The following is a 16039-nucleotide window of genomic DNA, read 5'->3' on the forward strand; positions in this document are numbered from 1 at the left end:
ACGTCGAATGGCACAAATGAGCGCTAGCCAGATAAGGGTAGCGTTAAATGCAAGAGAATAATGAGCCCGGTAATGGGATATAACCAAATAAGAATAAATTATGGACTGTCAATATCCTGGTAGGGATAATTGACAAAAGTTAAAGAGAAGATCCTAAAACTAAAACTTCGGTTTTAGTAAGAAATAATGTTTTTACAAACATAGACTCTGATAGGAATTTAAATAAGAAGTATGAAATATACAAATCTTGACACTGATAGGTGCAAGACAATATATTCGAAAAGTGATATTTTCGAAGATGAAAAGGTTGATATAAATTAAACATGACGTGACATGATCACGGTCAAGAGGTACAATGTGAGGAAGAATCACATTATAACCAAGCGAGCGGTAAAAAGAAACCAGACTAATAAGTCTAGTTAGTGAAACCGGTTAAGGTCAGTAATTCAAGTTAAGAAATTTGGTTTGCTTGTAAGTGGTAAATTCGGTATAACTGAACCGAATAAATAAATTTGAAAATAAAAAGATTTGTTGCTAAAAGTGAAAGATTTCACTAAAGACCTTTAAACGGGTCAAAGTAACGGGTTCATAAAGAAATCCGATAGTATATGAAAGCACTGAATATCGCTAAGTTGATTAAACTAGTGGAAATAACGAGATTACGTTATTTCAAGTCGCATCATGTCATATAAGATACGTAGATGATTAATAACCAAAAGGATATTACCATACTTTTCTGGTAATACTAACAATCGGTTAAGATATGAGAAATGCTTAATTGATTATCGAGAGCAAATGCATGGAGTGGAACACGATAAATTAAGTAAGAAAAGGTTTCGGGGACGAAACCTCTTTAAGGGGGGTAGACTTGTAACACCCCGAAAACGGGTTTGGTAATTAAACCCCGTTAATACTAAAGACGTGGAAAGTACCGTTAGTGGTAAAAGTAAACTGGCAAATATTAGGAATTTATTTAATAATCCTAATATTTATTTGAAGTGAATAAAAAGCTTTTAAGAAATAAAGTGATAGAAGGCCCGAGTTAACGGGACACGAAATAAACTTAGTCATAAATATTCTCGAACCCGCAAAGTTAACTAGGAATATTAAATCTTGTTAATAAGTGGGGAATATTGTTAGAAATAAGTAGGTTGTGCCTTACTTAATTAACTAACCAAATTAGAGGGGCCAATATTGTTAAAATTGAAACTTAACTTTAATTAATTAAATAAAACACACCAAACACCCCACAAGGAGGTGTCTGGTCGTACAAGAAGAACAGGGGGGCGATCCCCACACATCAAAACCCTAAATCTTCACCAAACTTGCAAATTGAAGGCTCAATCCAAGTCAAAATCGAAAATCAAGCATAGATTATTGATCCCCATGGCAAGAGGGTTGTAAGGTATGTAAAATTTGATGTTAATTCTCTGTTTGAAATTCTTATGAAATTGGGAAATCTGAAATTTGATGATGCATGTATGATATGTAGATGAAATAGGAACATTTATATGCTTAGGAGTAAACCCTAGACAAGTAGAGATTGAAATCATGCTTAGCTCAAGCAAATTCAGATTTTCTTGATGCTAAATTGATGTATGAGATGTTTTTAGGGTTTTGATCGCTAAAAAAAATGTTATGATGTCAAGAACATGCTTAATTTGAAAGCTGAATTTAAACGGTTCTTGATCAGAATTTACAGCCAACTTGTATTGGCTGTAACCTGGACAAAACGTGATAAAAACATGTGTTTCTTGAGTGTGAAATCATGACCAAATTCAGGGAAACTCCATGAACACCTTGAAGGTGGGTTGTGGGTTTTACATAATGATGATGATGAACTCTAGGGTTTTGAGTGGTTATTCTAGTATAATTCGACCTTAGAAGATAGTTTCAGAAAGATATGATGTTTACATGATATATGATGGCTTTATTGAAGTTAAGTTAACAAATTAGCAAGCCATAAATATGAATACGAATGATGTAGAAATTCTGCCCTCATAATGTTTGCTGAAATGCCTCAAAGAAGGCTTAAAAACTGAATTGTTAAGTTTTAAACGCATGATTATGAAGTGTGACGATTGTGCGATATGTATGTAACACGACCCGTTACATTAAGAGAAATTAGATCATTGTAGTTGGTATAGTTGAATATCAAATTACTAGTTGTTATGAAATAAAAGCGATGATGTTGTTATATTGAATACTCGGTTGAATGAGGAATTGAACTCGTTGGTAGTTGTCATAAAGGAAGGAATTCCATAGACAAGCCAAACGGGTCAAATAATCAAGTAAAACATGATTTACATTCCGGAATATGATGGATTTTTGTATGTAGTTGGTTATTATATAACGTGCTAGAAATACCAGACTTTTAATACATTGATACTACAGAATATTGAAATCCGAGGGCTGGGATTTGGGGCGTAATGCTTAAACCAAACAAAAACATAAATTCCCAGGTGCTACCGTAAATTACGGTGTTACCGTAATTTACGGTAGAGGTTAAGGATTTACGGTGGATTACTACTGATTTACGGTGGGTTCAAGGATTCCCAGCACTCACCGTAACTTACGGTGACACCGTAAGTTACGGTGGAGCCTGGAAAACTTTCTTATTTTTGTTATTTCCAATGTGATGTTAAACCTTGTAATCCTATTATTTATTAACATCAAGCTAATGATTTAATGGTTGATCATAGGTAACTAGGTGGGTCTCATGGATGGCGATCAAGTGATTAAATGAAGAACCGAACACTCCATTTTGAAGCTTCCGCATTGTCTTAAATCTTTTGTAGTTTTGTGTATGGGTGTTGAACACGGGTTGAACGAATTATAAAACGATTTGCCTTGGTCATTAGTTGACTAAGGTCTTGTTACTTATGAACTTTGTTAACATATGACATGTTATTTAATCATAATTTTACTAGAGATAGTGTTGTTTATTATTAAAAATAAGTGAAAAAAATTTAAGGGTGTTACAAGTTGGTATAAACGGGTTTGGTAATTAAACCCCGTTAATACTAAAGACGGGGAAAGTACCGTTAGTGGTAAAAGTAAACTGGCAAATATTAGGAATTTATTTAATAATCCTAATATTTATTTGAAGTGAATAAAAAGCTTTTAAGAAATAAAGTGATAGAAGGCCAGGGTTAACGGGACACGAAATAAACTTAGTCATAAATATTCTCGAACCCGCAAAGTTAACTAGGAATATTAAATCTAGTTAATAAGTGGGGAATATTGTTAGAAATAAGTAGGTTGTGCCTTACTTAATTAACTAACCAAGTTAGAGGGGCCAATATTGTTAAAATTGAAACTTAACTTTAATTAATTAAATAAAACACACCAAACACCCCACAAGGAGGTGTCTGGTCGTACAAGAAGAACAGGGGGGCGATCCCCACACATCAAAACCCTAAATCTTCACCAAACTTGCAAATTGAAGGCTCAATCCAAGTCAAAATCGAAAATCAAGCATAGATTATTGATCCCCATGGCAAGAGGGTTGTAAGGTATGTAAAATTTGATGTTAATTCTCTGTTTGAAATTCTTATGAAATTGGGAAATCTGAAATTTGATGATGCATGTATGATATGTAGATGAAATAGGAACATTTATATGCTTAGGAGTAAACCCTAGACAAGTAGAGATTGAAATCATGCTTAGCTCAAGTAAATACAGATTTTCTTGATGCTAAATTGACGTATGAGATGTTTTTAGGGTTTTGATCGCTAAAAAAATGTTATGATGTCAAGAACATGCTTAATTTGAAAGCTGAATTTAAACGGTTCTTAATCAGAATTTACAGCCAACTTGTATTGGCTGTAACCTGGACAAAACTTGATAAAAACATGTGTTTCTTGAGGCTAAAATGTAATTCCAGAAAATATCTTTAAAACCCCACTGGAATCGCATTTTTTCGACGAAAATTGAGCGTTTTATGAATTTTTCCGTGTCAAAGGTTCAAGCTGCGTTTTCTGGCAGAATCTGCAGCCCATTACGAATATCATAACTCAATTTAGGAATTGAGTTATGATCTAAAATTCTTACTGTAGAAAGTATTAAGTGATTAGAAGAATCACCAATTGGAATTTCGTCAATCGTATAAACGAGGAATTTTTAATGAATTTTTCCGTAAGCTGCAGTCAGAAGTGACGAATTTGATTGCAGCTTAGTAGATGAATTTTTACGAATTTTTGATAAAGAATTAGATCTTGAAATTTTAACACAAGGGCTAACCCTCCGATAGGTACGCCACATAAAAAAATCATAATTTTTGAAGACTTGTAAACAGGTTAAACAGGTCACCAAAAACAGCCTATTTTCAGTGATACGAAACTTGATTGTTGATGTTATAAATTATGCCCACAATGTTCATATGTTGAAATTATGAATCAAACGCGCAATTTCCTAGTTCGACTAATTACATGTGATGTGGGGTAATACAAATTTTAATTATGAAGTCGATTTAGCTTATATGCACATATCATATAATTAACGGTAGTTAACTTTTGAAAAGTTAAACTAACCATGGACGGAGTCGAATAGTAGTTTTGACATAGAAAATACGTAAGGTGGAATAGTCGTGGTTATAATGACTAATCTAACCACCTTGTGAATTATGATGATAGTTTGACTCTTGACAAGCTAGATGGAGGCTTGGGAATGAAGCGGGTCAAACAGAGCAAGTACGAAAAGGAAAGCGTAATTTGGACGCGAGGTAAGTAAAACTTACACCTAATTGTAGTATACGTGTTTATTTTATAGGCGATAAATACAACAAAGGATTTGGTTCGAATTATGGGTTCCAACACAAAACGAATTGGGTTGGAACGAATAGAAACGTTTTAAACCAGGCAAAACGGTAAACTAGTCATGAATTGGTTAATAGTTTAAGAGTTTTCTTAAAGTTACCTTATAGCGTAACTATTAATGGAAAATGAGTAAGAATGGAAATTTAGTCAAGTATTGACTAAGTTAAAATAAGTTTCAAAGGACACCCATAGCATAAGCCGAATGGGTTAAAAATATAGGAAATTGACTTTAGAAAGAAAGGGATCTAGTGAGAAAATCCGAAATGGTTCGGATGTGTGATTGGTAATTAAAAACCATGTTTTTGTTACATATGAAAACGTTGGGTTATATAGACCGAACGGGTCAAATGGTGGGAATAACGTCATTTGACAAAATCAACTAATGTGGTGGTCAAGTCATGTGTTACAGGAGCGAATAGTAATTTGGATAATTGCGTGGCCATAGAATATCGGTAATAAAAGCAAGGTGTTGAAATGGGTCACTAGGGTGACTCGAGCCAGGTACGTATAAATACGATTGTGGTTAAACATACATTCTTTTTTGGGTCAAATAAGTAGCAAATGCCCTTCGTCGTAAATGAGGGGCTAAAGTTGACTAAAATGCCCTTGTTGGGTAAACCGGGCAAACAACCTTTAAAAGTTGTTGGAAATAAGTGTTTTGGTAGATTAAATCCTTAAGATAAGTATAAAAGGGATGTTATGGGACCTTAGTGCATAAATACCCTTAACGGGTCAAAATAAGCATACAAACGAAAACGGGTTTAATTTGTGTAATAAACCGGGGATTATAATCTAGTATGATAGATAACATCAAGTTGAAGAAGTACACGAGATATAAAGGTCAAATACACAAGTTTGTGATGAAATCACGAACGGGTCAAAAGTTGACAAAAAGGGTAATAAGCCAAAGATTTAAAAGTCTGAAATTTTGTTAAACTGGATGTTAGATTTTAACTCCATATGATGGAGAATCAAATTACAAACACGTAGGAAGAAACGGTAGGTTAAACAGACGAGCGGTTTGAAAGATACGAAAGTTTTCGTGTCAAAAACGGCAAAAAGGAAAGGAATGATGCAGGGGCCACCGTAACTTACGGTGCCACCGTAAGTTACGGTGGACATGATTTGGTTACGGTAAATGCCTACTGTTGTACGGTTGAATAATTGAAACACAGAGACCACCGTAACTTACGGTGCCACCGTAAGTTACGGTGGAGGTCAGAAATGAGTTTTTATTTTGGGTTTAAGATATCCATGTGGGATTTTCCTAATTTCCCCGTTGTATTACTTTAATTATTTATCAAAACTGACCTTTAAGTTGGTTTTGATCACAGGTGAATGTTGAGGGTCCCGGATGAAGATCGAGCATCGAGCAAGAACCGAACACACATTAAATAAAGCTTCCGCAACGTTGTTTTGTCAGTATTCTAAACGGCGATTTAAATCACATTATGTATATCACTTAAATTGTAAAAGTTTTTAACAAACCCGTATTTCCGATGTATATATAATCATTAATTACATGATTATTTTCGCAAAATATACGTTAAGCCTTGATTTATAAGAATGGGTCTTACATTAAGAATGTGTTGGAGACTTTTGTGGTCTGTGAAAACCACACACTTCGTGCCATAGAGATAGTGTCTCGAGATTTTAAGAGCAAAAACTACAGCTCCTAACTCAAGATCATGACTCGTGTAGTTCTTCTCGTGAACTTTCAATTGTCTAGACGCATAAGCTATAACTTTGCCTTGTTGCATGAGAATACAACCAAGGCCAAGATTCGATGCGTCACAATAGACAACGAAATCATCGTTCCCATCGGGCAGAGATAGAACAGGTGCATCACATAACTTCTGTTTTAGCATTTGGAACGCATCTTCTTGTTTAGGTCCCCACTCAAAAGGCTTATTCTTTTGAGTCAAAGCAGTGAGTGGAACCGCGATCTTCGAGAAGTTTGAAATAAAACGACCATAATAACCAGCGAGACCAAGAAAAGAATGAATTTCTGTAGGTGTCGTTTGTGACCCCTGTGTCACTGTGACCGTCAAACAAATTCCAAACCAATGAAATTTTGCATTTCATACTTGGGATTTGTAAAAATATGTGTATCGTTTGCACATATCAATTCTTGTTCGATTTCGGGCTTTAAATCGCTTTCTAGAAGGTTAGAAGCGATCTGATGCGTAAATATATCCAGTTTAATGCAATAAACACTCCGGAATAGTGACATAGGCTTAACATACCTTAAATAACCTTTACATAACTTAGAAATAAGTTTTTGAAAGGTTTGGTATGCCGAAATCAAGTTTATTCGCTTAAAGGGACTAAATTCGACAAACTGCGAAAGTATGTCAATTTGTACTGTAACAGACCTTCCGGAACTTGATCATAAGTTAAATATTCCCTAAATATCCTTTACATAGCTTAGAAATAGGCTTTGAGGTGTTTGGTGCGCAAAAATAAACTTTATGCTCATTCAGGGACTAAAAGCGTCAAAAAGTGCATAAGTTTGCATTTTGGCGCATATTTTACGTTCTGAATACTTCCGGACCTCCAAAAATTTATGTAAGCATTAAAATATTTTATTTTAGTGTTTGGCATAAAAAAAATCCATTCATCGCTCAATTTGGATCGTCTTTCGCGCTTATGCGCATTCCGTCGTAATTAAGCGAACATCGCGATCGTACGACCAAACGAACCGACATCCGGCATATTTTTGAGCATGTTTCATGTACCTCATACTTAGGCATCATTTTAGGGCCTTAAGGATGGCTTAACAGGCCTTAAACGTGTCGAAAATGGACTTAAAAGCATGCAGGGGCTAAAACTGTCATTTCTGAAAGTTTGTGCTGATCAGACAAGCCCAGGCGGCCTGCCTGAGTTTTGTGTGTATCCTGACGCGGGCCGCGTGGCCTCCCCAGATGTGCAAAAAGTTGTTAACAGCCTGTTTCCAGCTGTTATACACTTCAAAACCACTTGCAAATGGTATTTTTCAACCATGGGCTGAATCTATGGGTGCCCAAGGTTTCTCAAAACAATGGGCCCATGTGTACGGCCGAGATCGAAGCACGTTTCGCGATGAACGATGCTAACGGTTGTGCCATGCCTATATAAACCCAACCCATTTCTTTTCCTCCTCACTTGAATTCTGAGATTTTCTCTAAGTTGGAGTGATTATCACTTCATACCCGAGAAATACTTGGAATTCAATCTTGCGGGGACCTTCTGTAAGTTTTCTTTCGCGTTTTTCATTCGTTTTTGCGTTAAAGTCAAACTGCGTTTGACTTTCTGCATTGACCAGTTTATGGTCAACGCGAAGTTCGTTTGAACTTCATAACGTGAGCGTAATCACAATGGTTATAGTCCCTAGTGACTATACCTACTGATTACCACGTTATCTAGGCTCAGTGACGAGTCGTAGTTTCGGCCAAAATGCGTTTCCTCGCGTATTTTGTAACCAAACCACTCTAGGATATCAAAACCGTTTGTTTTGATACCAAACCTGTTTTCTAACTTTACTAAACATGTTCTAGCATGTTTAGCTCGTCGCTTTTAGAATTGTGCTTGTTTAGGGTCGTAAAGGTAAGCGATCTAAGCAATCGCTTATACTTTCGAACCCGACCCATTTGGTCGATCATTAGAATCCGACCAAACACTTTAGGTGACCATAGTTGTATAGGGAATAACCTTCCGAGGTTATACCTTATGGTCATGTCGTTTAAGTAGTTGCATGATAAGTAGTTCTTATGCCTTAGGTAAATTACCAAAATGCCCTTTTTGCGCTAAAATTCATTTTAAGCCTATGTAACGTAACTTTTGACATATAAACTGTTTTGGCAACCATATTAAACATGTTAAGGCATATCTTGCTTGTCATAGGACTTGTTAGGCATTTCGAACGCGTTTTACGCAAACGACGCGTTAAAGTAGCATAAGCTACCTAAACGGGTCGTAATGGGTCGTGAGCACTTAGGTTAGGTTTCATTTTAGTATGTAGGCTTTGTTAAACCATACTACATAAGTTCCCACACTTATTTGGTTTACGAACCCTCGTACTATCCGATCTTCCGAGTTAGGTCCGGTTATTAATGTAGTTACCTATATTAGGTGCCGTTTGATTTCCGTGATCCCTCTAGCTTTGCTTGGTTGTTAGCCAAGACTTCTAAGCTCCCTCAAGTGAGTACATAGACCCCTCTTTTACTGTTTTCCAAACATTTTGGGGTGAAACACATGTGCCTACTTGTTACTTTCATGATTTCATGCTTATATATCATATACTTGCTATGTTCACTAGTACACTATTAGTACATGATTTTATTATGTTTTAGCTATGTATGCCCATTGTGTGCATACTTAGTACATCGTTTTACATAACATTTCATGCTATGTATGTTCATCATACTTAGTACATTTTACATTTCATGCTATGTATGTTCATCATACTTAGTACATTTTACATCACATGCTATGTATGTTAATCATACTTAGTACATTTCACATCACATGCTATGTATGCCCATTGTGTGCATACTTAGTACATCGTTTTACAAGACATCTTATACTTTGTATCATGCTATGTATGTCCATCCGTCGCATACTTAGTACATTGTTTGTGCATTCTTACCTATGGTTTGGTGATTACATATTTCTGTCACACCCTGGCTTTGCGGAAGCGTGGTTAATTTGGTGTGACTTGTTAATACCATAGCTTAATCATAACAAAGCTATATGAAGTAAAAACATGCATGATCATCCATTAAGTTTTGAAAACCAAATACAATACCATTGTCTTAACGGGCAAACACCCTAACAACCATAACATTGTTCAACAAACACAAACATCAATATAAACACAGTTTAAGGACTGTGACTTGTCCAGGAAAGAGTCACATTCCCTAAACCCGGATGACCTCGTACTAGTGCAGCGGGAAAACGTGCCATACCGTGCCAGATCCCTTAATTCCCTGAAATACATGTAAGTTGAAAAATCAACAATAATGTTGAGCGAGTTCATGTGTAAGTGAGTATATAAACCTTTGTATTTATCAAAATCCTGGTATGTAGAAATAAGGAAAAAGAGATCACCAATGGTTTGCAAGGCCATTGATATGTGTGAAATGCAAGTAGGAAGGATCAAACCTAGCAGATTTATGCGTCGGGTACAAAGTCATCCCGAGGTCCGTTATGCTGGGCCTGGGACTGGGCTCGCTACACCCAAATAGATCTATCGCTCCTGCCTCTCGGTCCTACCCTGAGGATTAATGACCTCAAGTTTCCGCCTACCCATTCACATGATCTAAATAGTAACCCTCCTTACGCTAACCATACCATGTATAAAGTATTCATAAACATTGAAACATGTATTTCACCCCCGCAGTTTAGAAAACTGAAAATAGTTAAGAGAAAAGGGGGGACATGAACTCACAGTAATGCGTCCTCGATAACAGCAACTCAAACTCGGTCTGTAGCACGACAACCTACAACGTGCTAATATCTATTAGACGAACGGCCGTGCCTTAGCTTAGAGTTTTAACGTTCTTGGGGAAATAGTTAGACAACTATTCCGTGTTTTTGTTTCTTGGTAACGTATAAATAGATTCCTTCCCAAGGATGGGATATTCGTACATGTATTATGTATTCGGTGACTTAAAGTATTGACAAAATACATTTACAAGTTTCATATCCAACACTTTAAAGTTTTATGTCAAAACTCATGGCGAGGTTTAATTCCGAGAAATAAAGTTAAACATACTTGTTAGAAAAATAGTTTTTCTAAGTCTTGGTACTTTTAGAAAAATTCGCCAAAACTTCCCCTAAAAACGGGAGTGTCCGTGCTAATACGCACATCTTTTTCTTTTTGAAATCAACCCATGATCATCAACAATCAACCCTTACGTTTTAACACTCAAAACACTACTTATGACGTTTCAGTTTCAATATGTGAAAACTGGACTGTTTTCGGACGAGTAAATAAAATACTTAACTTATTCCAAAAATTCCCAAATTTTTGTGGAACGTCATAATCGACCCACAAATTATTGTGTAAAATTTCGGGGTCTAGTTCATTATCAGTAATTTATAGAAAATCTTTTACCGAACTGTGATCAGATTTGTTACATTCTGATCACAGTTTACGGAAAAATTCGTCAAAACTTCCTTGTAAGTCCGTTTATCGAAATTCCAGTTCGAGGGTCACAAGTACATCAGTGACCATCTTTGATAAAAGTTTCAGGGGCTGGTTCGGTTCAGGTTTTAAGTTGTGATCGAAAACGTATGACCCATTTTACTGCAGTTAAAATCAGCCTTAGCTGCTGTCATGAAAACAGATTTTTAAAATAGTAACCGACATCAGAAAAATACGATTCCAGCGCCATTTCCTTCGTTTTTCGAAAAGACACGATTTAGGCTTTTGAAATTCCGTTTTTCGAGTTTTTAAAGTTCGTTTACAGCCTATTGAAGGCGGCTGGAAAAGTACATCAGCATGTTGTTATTTCACGGTTTAAACATTACTAAATCGCATCAACGAGTGTCCGAACAATGGATTTAGCAAGAAAACAACTTTTAAACATCAAGTATGATATAACCAACCCTCAAACCAACAAGATTCCGCTTCATAATTTAGACATAAGTAAACTTTTATGTAACTTTTATATTCTCTATTTTTTTGTTTAACATCCACTAGTCTTTTGATCTTTAGTGATTTAACAACAAAACATCATACTACATGCCCTAATTTCGAACAAGATGAAATCAAGGGTGAAGAAACTTACTACTAGCCTCTAGCTAGGGATGAATCTAGTGGAGAAAGTGATGAGAAAAATGATGGTGAGAAGGACAAGAACAAGCTCCTTTGAAGCCCCTTTAAGTTGTAACCTCCATTGATCCTTCTAAACTTGAATGGAAAGTATAAGATGAAGAAGATGATGAGGTTTAGAGGTGGTGATGGTGTGTTCGGTTTGGGCAGCCAAGACAAGAGGGAGAGAGAGTGAAAATGGAGTGTGATATCTAGTGAAATGATAAGCTAATCCAAGTCCATACTTATATCATCATCTCAAATATTATGCTTAGTACCACAAGCAACATATCTATTATAATATCCAACAAATCAACCAAGTATGGTGTAAATATTGAGTTGATGATATGGTGGGTCCATATGGACCAAAAATCGTTGGGGGGGGGGGGGTCTTGATGGTAAAAATGTAACTAAATTGCAAGTATAGTTAGATGTAAGAAAGATGATGGTGCAAGTTAGTTGGTTTATTTTTAGCGGGTGTTATGACGTACGGGGATCATGACAAGCCATAAGTAATAAAACAAAATGTTTGACAAAAATTTAGTGTCCCGGGTAATGTCCGGGTATCCAGTTAAATACCGTTCCGTTAAAATGTTTAATTATGCCGAAAAAGTCCTTTATGTATATTTTTGTAACATAAATTATTCCCGGTACTTAGGAAAATATACGGGACCGTTCTGCAATGTTTTTGCACTTTATTAGTAATTTAAAATGCTAAGTTTTGTATTAAAGTGCAGAATTTTTGTACTTAAAGTACGTTTTAGGCACATCCGGTCACTATAAACTTTACCTAGTGACGCAGTTCTACAATCCTCACCTCCCTACACTCACTATCAGTGTAGCAATCTATTCCCGGCTCATACTGGCCTTAGAGGCAGTGTCTGCCTGATGCTGGTTATGTCAGCATGTTTAATGGGTATCCCGTAGTGTGCTCACTGTGCTTGTTGTGCATCAAGGTTGTCATTGATGTTTGTGTATAAATAATAGAGTGACAGTATAAAATGTGATGCATGAGCATGTATGTATCAGAAATCAGTAAGCAGTTTAATCACAGTTGTAAGCAAGCACAGTAATTAAGCGGTAATTAAATATAAATTAATTCGTACGGATACCTGGTTTGGTGAGGGTTGTCACATTCTCCCCCCGTTAAATAAATTTCGTCCCGAAATTTGAGTTCTGCTACAAGATGCAGGGTTCTTAGGAAATAAATGGGGGTATTTCCCTTTCATTCGATCCTCACGTTCCCACGTGAATTCAGGTCCATGCCTAGCATTCCAACGAACTTTGACGAGTTTGACACTGCTCCTGCGAGTTTTATTTACTTTCCAATCCGTAACCTCAACAGGTTCTTCAACGAAGTGGAGCGTGTCGTCAACATGAATTTCGTCGGTAGGAATGACAACGGTATCTTGCGTTGGACTTCTCTTCAGGTTGGATACATGAAATGTATCGTGAACTCCATTCAGTTTAGCAGGTAGATCCAACTTGTATGCTACGCTCCCAATTCTTTCCAGAATCCTGAACGGACCAATATACCGTGGATTCAACTTCCCACGCTTCCCAAAGCGTGCTACACCCTTCCAGGGTGATACCTTTAGCAAAACCATATCGCCTACCTCAAACTCTAGAGGTTTCCTGCTTTGATCCGCGTAGGCTTTCTGCCGGTCACGAGCCGCACTGATGCGATCTCGTATCTGTGCAATCTTGTCGGTGGTTTCCTGGACTACATCAGGACCAACCAACTGTCTATCACCGGCGTCAGACCAACAGAGCGGTGATCTGCACTTGCGCCCATATAAAGCTTCGAATGGCACGACACCAATACTGGTATGGTAGCTGTTGTTGTATGAAAACTCAACCAGAGGCAAATGCTTATCCCAGCTACCACCCAAATCCATAACACACGCTCTCAGCATGTCCTCCAACGTCTGAATCGTCCGCTCGCTTTGACCGTCGGTTTGCGGATGAAAAGCAGTGCTCATATTCAACTTCGAGCCAAAAGCTTCTTGGAAGGATTGCCATATCCTTGATACGAACCTTCCGTCTCTATCAGAGATGATCGAGAGGGGTACTCCATGGCGTGTAACAATCTCTCTCATGTAAATTTCGGCCAATTTGCTTGTGTTATCCTTTTCTCGGATAGGTAAGAAGTGTGCGGACTTCGTTAATCGATCCACTATCACCCAGATAGTGTCATGGCCTCTTGGCGTTCTTGGCAACTTTGTAATAAAATCCATGGAGATTTGTTCCCACTTCCACTTGGGAATCTCTGGTTGTTGCAGAAGTCCTGAAGGCTTCTGGTATTCCGCCTTAACCTTGGCACATGTTAAACACTTGCTCACATAAACAGCAAGATCGCCTTTCATCCTAGGCCACCAATAATAATCTTTAAGATCCTGGTACATCTTATCTGCTCCAGGGTGGATAGAGTACCGCGACTTGTGAGCTTCATCAAAAATAACCTTCCTTAGACCTCCAAACAAAGGAACCCAAATCCTCTTCTCAAAACACAACGTTCCTTCCTTGTTTGGTACCAATAACTTCTCCATCCCACGGAGATACTCTTCTTCAAGGTTTCTTTCCTTGAGAGCTTCTTTCTGCGCGGCACGAATGCGCAGAGGAAAATCGGTTCGAATAACCATCTCCAAAGCCCTAACCCTTATGGGCTTGATCCTCTCTTTTCGACTTAGGGCATCGGCGACCACATTCGCTTTCCCTGGATGATACTTTATCTCGCAGTCGTAGTAATTCAACAACTCAACCCATCGTCTTTGCCTCATATTCAACTCCTTCTGGTTGAATATATGCTGTAGGCTCTTGTGATCTGTGAAGATCGTACATTTCGTACCATAAAGGTAGTGCCTCCAGATCTTTAAAGCAAAAACCACTGCGCCAAGCTCCAAATCGTGAGTGGTATAGTTCTTTTCGTGCACTTTCAACTGACGCGATGCGTAAGCAATAACCTTTTGGCATTGCATCAACACACAACCCAATCCTTGACGCGAAGCGTCGCAGTATACCACAAAATCATCCGTACCCTCTGGTAGTGCTAAGATCGGCGCATTACAAAGCTTTTCTTTCAATATCTGAAACGCTTCTTCCTGTTTGATTCCCCAATCAAACTTCTTATCCTTCTGCGTGAGGAGTGTTAATGGTTGAGCGATCTTTGAAAAATTCTCAATGAATCTTCGGTAATAGCCAGCCAAACCCAAGAATTGCCGAATCTCGGTTGGCGTCTTTGGCGTTTCCCAATCCTTGATCGCCTCGATCTTGGTTGGATCCACGTGGATTCCATCTCCATTTACCACGTGCCCAAGGAATTGCACTTCTCGTAGCCAAAACTCGCACTTAGAGAACTTGGCGTACAACTGTTCCTTCTTTAGCAGCTCTAGAATGGCTCTTAAATGCTGCTCGTGCTCAGCCTTCGTCTTTGAATAAATCAAAATATCATCGATGAATACAATCACGAACTTATCCAAGTACGGCTTACAAACACGATTCATTAGATCCATGAACACTGCAGGTGAGTTTGTCAACCCAAACGGCATAACGAGGAACTCGTAGTGTCCATATCGAGTTCTGAAGGCTGTCTTTGGGATACTCTCCTCTTGTATCCTTAGCTGATGGTATCCAGATCGAAGATCGATCTTAGAGTAAAAGCTTGAGCCTTGCAGGTTGTCAAACAGATCATCAATCCTTGGCAGAGGAGACCTATTCTTGATCGTCAGCGTGTTCAACTCCCGGTAGTCAATGCACATCCGAAAACTACCGTCCTTCTTCTTGACAAACAAAACTGGAGCTCCCCAAGGCGAGAAGCTCGGTCGGATAAATCCATTGTCTAACAACTCTTGAAGTTGTGTCGACAGTTCCTGCATCTCAGACGGAGCAAGTCTGTAAGGTGCCTTAGCCACAGGCGCGGCGCCTTGAACTAAGTCAATGCGGAACTCCACTTTCCTCTGAGGCGGCAAGCCAGGCAAATCTTCTGGGAAGACTTCTGGGTATTCCCTCACGACAGGGATGTCTTCGATCTTTGGTTCTTCAGCTTTCTTATTCACAATGTGTGCCAGAAAAGCAACACATCCTTTCTGCAAACACTTTCTTGCTTTTAGGTAGCTAATAATTCTTAACGGCGTCTCACGCTTCTCTCCGTGAACAACAATGGTCTCACCATCATCGGCCGAGATACGAACGACCTTCTCATGACAAACTATCTCGGCCTTGTTGCCTGATAACCAATCCATTCCTACTACCACGTCGAAGCTTCCCAACTTGACTGGTAGTAGATCCAGAGCAAACTCACGCTCTCCCAATTCAATCACACAACCCCTGACGACTTCATTGGCTTCTACTAACTTCCCATTAGCCAATTCAATTGAGTACGGAATATCTAATTTACTAGCGGCTAAACCAAGCATATTCTTAAACT

General features: G+C 38.0%; 1 long non-coding RNA gene across 3 annotated transcripts; it reads left to right on the forward strand.

Annotated features, from left to right (window-relative positions):
- Window positions 1-3299: 3299 nt before the first annotated feature.
- Window positions 3300-6346, forward strand: LOC118492314. Of its 3 annotated transcripts, XR_004893166.1 has the most exons (4): window positions 3300-3515; window positions 4635-4723; window positions 5227-5478; window positions 5808-6114. It is a non-coding gene; the product is annotated as an uncharacterized LOC118492314 (long non-coding RNA). The 3 variants fall into 3 exon arrangements; XR_004893169.1 differs by lacking the exons at window positions 5227-5478; window positions 5808-6114 and adding an exon at window positions 6152-6346; XR_004893162.1 differs by lacking the exon at window positions 5808-6114 and having other exon boundaries at window positions 5227-5612.
- The last annotated feature ends 9693 nt before the right edge of the window (window positions 6347-16039 follow it).

This window comes from Helianthus annuus, chromosome 1 (genome assembly GCF_002127325.2).
Source record: "Helianthus annuus cultivar XRQ/B chromosome 1, HanXRQr2.0-SUNRISE, whole genome shotgun sequence".
NCBI lineage: Eukaryota > Viridiplantae > Streptophyta > Magnoliopsida > Asterales > Asteraceae > Helianthus > Helianthus annuus.